At 54.6% G+C, this 3,417-nt stretch overlaps 1 protein-coding gene across 1 annotated transcript in view; it reads left to right on the top strand.

The window, feature by feature from the left end:
- Positions 1–3,348: 3,348 nt before the first annotated feature.
- dele1 (DAP3 binding cell death enhancer 1) overlaps positions 3,349–3,417 on the top strand; it is a 24,628-nt gene continuing 24,559 nt past the window's right edge. The window contains exon 1 of the mRNA XM_062045994.1: positions 3,349–3,417. This exon is cut by the window's right edge and continues 108 nt beyond it. The gene's annotated coding sequence lies outside the window, so the exon portion shown is untranslated.

Below are 3,417 nucleotides of genomic sequence, written 5' to 3'. Positions count from 1 at the left end.
CAACAGGAGGAACAGTTTGGCGTTCTTGGGGCTTGCGTCAACGCCATGGCGGAACGCCAAGATGCTCGCCTTGATGCTTTGGAGAGACAGCTGGGAAGTATACTCACCGCGCTGCAGGTGATGATTCCCCCTACGGCCCACCTAGCAGTCCAGCTGAGACCTCCGCCCACGCCGACAGACGAGCCGCCTGCTCCGCCTCTGGCTCCGCCCACGCCGGCAGACGAGCCGCCTGCTCCGCCCACGCCGGCAGACAAGCCGCCTGCTCCGCCCACGCCGGCAGACGAGCCGCCTGCTCCGCCTATGGCTCCGCCCACGCCGGCAGACGAGCCGCCTGCTCCGCCTATGGCTCCGCCCACGCCGGCAGACGAGCCGCCTGCTCCGCCTATGGCTCCGCCCACGCCGGCAGACGAGCCGCCTGCTCCGCCTATGGCTCCGCCCACGCCGGCAGACGAGCCGCCTGCTCCGCCTATGGCTCCGCCCACGCCGGCAGACGAGCCGCCTGCTCCGCCTATGGCTCCGCCCACGCCGGCAGACGAGCCGCCTGCTCCGCCTCTGGCTCCGCCCACGCCGGCAGACGAGCCGCCTGCTCCGCCCACGCCGGCAGACAAGCCGCCTGCTCCGCCCACGCCGACAGACGAGCCGCCTGCTCCGCCTGCTCCGCCTCTGGCTCCGCCCACGCCGGCAGACGAGCCGCCTGCTCCGCCTCTGGCTCCGCCCACGCCGGCAGACGAGCCGCCTGCTCCGCCCACGCCGGCAGACGAGCCGCCTGCTCCGCCCACGCCGGCAGACGAGCCGCCTGCTCCGCCTATGGCTCCGCCCACGCCGGCAGACGAGCCGCCTGCTCCGCCTATGGCTCCGCCCACGCCGGCAGACGAGCCGCCTGCTCCGCCTATGGCTCCGCCCACGCCGGCAGACAAGCCGCCTGCTCCGCCTCTGGCTCCGCCCACGCCGACAGACGAGCCTCCTGCTTCCATGGCGATGCCTCCTGCTTCCATGGCGACGCCTCCTGCTGCTTCCACGGCGACGCCTCCTGCTTCCACGGCGACGACGCTTCCTGTTTCCACGGCGATGACGCTTCCCGCGGCTTCCACACCTGCCTCGCCTACCACGCCTCCCACGGCTTCTACGCCTGCTTCGCCGACGACGTGCCCACCTCCTCATGTCAGGCGGGCCGCACCACGGCGCCGCCCACCTACTCGTGTCTGGCGGGCCACACCACGGCGCCGCCCACCTCCTCGTCTCTGGACTTTTTATGGACGCTTTTGGCGCCAACAGCAGCGACGCCCAGGACTTGGGTGTAGGACTCAAAGACTGCTGGGGTTCTGGCGTCAGTCTCGTCCGCCTCAACGGCCACAGACATGGCCATTCCGAGGTCGCCCGCCTCGACAAAGGCGGCGACAATCTACTCGCCGCCGCCACCTGACTTGTCCCCGGTGGCTTCGGGGACACATGGCTGGGCGGCCCACCACCAAGACCTCCCTCCACCCTCCCGTGACTTTTGACTTATTCTGGAGGTTTTTTTTTTTTTAGGGGAGGGGTTTCTAGTTTGGGACGTCTGGGATCCGTCCCTTAAGGGGGGGGTTATGTCATGATCCGTTACCCGGATCATGGCATGATGTATGTTTTTGGTAATGTTTCTGTGTTAGTCTGTTTCCTGGGAGCACCCTCTTTCCCTGTTTACTGTTGGTTTCCATGGGCACTGATTCTCCTCACCTGTCTTAGTTTAGCAATTAGTGTTCTCGCCAGGTGTTTTGGTTAATCACTCCCCTTTATAGTGTGCGGTCACCCAGCAGTAGTTGCTGGGTCAATGTTTGCTGTAGGCAACATTTACGTCTCATGTTTTTTTTTCTCATCGCTGTAGCAAAGTCTAGCTTTCCTCGTTTTTTCACCTTTGGTGACATTTTGGTTTTGTTCTGCTCCACGCTTGCTAGCGTCCTCAGTTTTGTATTTTTGTCTTGCCTTTAATTTATTAAAATAATACTTCATCTTAACTCCACGACACTCCTGCTTGTCTCCTACCTTGGAAGGAACACAACAATCGCAGCCATGCGTCGAAGACGTAACACTCGAACTCGATAATTTCTTATCAAACATCATCCCTACATCACACCATGACTTATTTGGACTTTTTTGCTGTTTTCCCGTCTGCAGTGTTTTACTTATTGTCTTGCGCTCCTATTGTGGTGGCTTTTTATCTTTTTTTGGTATTTTCCTGTAGCAGTTTCATGTCTTCTTTTGAGCAATGTTTCCCGCATCTACTTTGTTTTAGCAATCAAGAACATTTAAGTTGTTTTCATCCTTCTTTTGTGGGGACATTGTTGATTGTCATGTCATGTTCGGATGTACATTGTGGACGCCGTCTTTGCTCCACAGTAAGTCTTTGCTGTCGTCCAGCATTCTGTTTTTGTTTACTTTGTAGCCAGTTCAGTTTTAGTTTCGTTCCCTAAGCTTCAATGCCTTTCCTTAGGGGCACTGTAGTAGAAAGTCCAAATCTTAAACAGGAACAAAAGTGAATTTATCATAAGAGTTTTATTTACCCATAATCAAATGGTACAAGGTTGGATTGAATTGCCATGAATACAGGCAGTTTCTCCGGAGAAAAAGAAAAAGCTCCTAGACTTGGTCTAACTTGGTTATTTATATGTTTCCCTGGTGGGTCAAGGGCCAGCTGTGTCTGCAACATTCTTGGATCCCTTCGCCATAACAAACAATCAAGATATCTTGTACAATGTCAGGGCGACCATATGCTCAACTCTATGCTTGGCAATCTTCTCCTTCTAGCTTATGCATCAATCGAACAACAACATAGAAAAGGTGAAAAGGGCAGAAATTCTACTACACACTCACCTTTTGTTTATTTTTGGTTTAAGCATTAGACACCTTTTTACCTGCACACTGCCTCCCGCTGTTTCCGACATCTACAAAGCAATTAGCTACCGGCTGCCACCTACTGATATGGAAGAGTATTACACGGTTAATCTGCCGAGCTGTAGACAGCACCGACACTCAACAACAACACATCATTTGCAGACTATAATTACTGGTTTGCAAAAATCCTTTTTTAACCCAAATAGGTTGAATGACATAATCTCCCATGGCACACCAGACTGTATCTAACACTGATCTAGGCTATTGAGTTTCGTTTTTAACATTTTCTGCTCGTGGTGTGCCACTGGATTTTTTTCCAATGAAAAAAAATGTGCCTTGGCTCCAAAAAGGTTGAAAAACACAAATGTACTTGATATGTCACTTCTTCTTCCGTTACTTTTTCTGGCCACACGATGGCGCTGCAGCCCCGCTTGGAGAAAAGGTGCGATTGCGTCATGCGACTTCCTGAATCACTTCCGGGACGCTGTCGCTTTTGAAGACAGCCGTTTCTTGGCGTGTGTAGTAAATGAATACTAATACCTCATAACC

Source organism: Entelurus aequoreus, linkage group LG04 (genome assembly GCF_033978785.1).
Source record: "Entelurus aequoreus isolate RoL-2023_Sb linkage group LG04, RoL_Eaeq_v1.1, whole genome shotgun sequence".
Taxonomy (NCBI): Eukaryota; Metazoa; Chordata; class Actinopteri; order Syngnathiformes; family Syngnathidae; genus Entelurus; species Entelurus aequoreus.
This window is presented reverse-complemented; position numbering and strand designations above follow the sequence as displayed.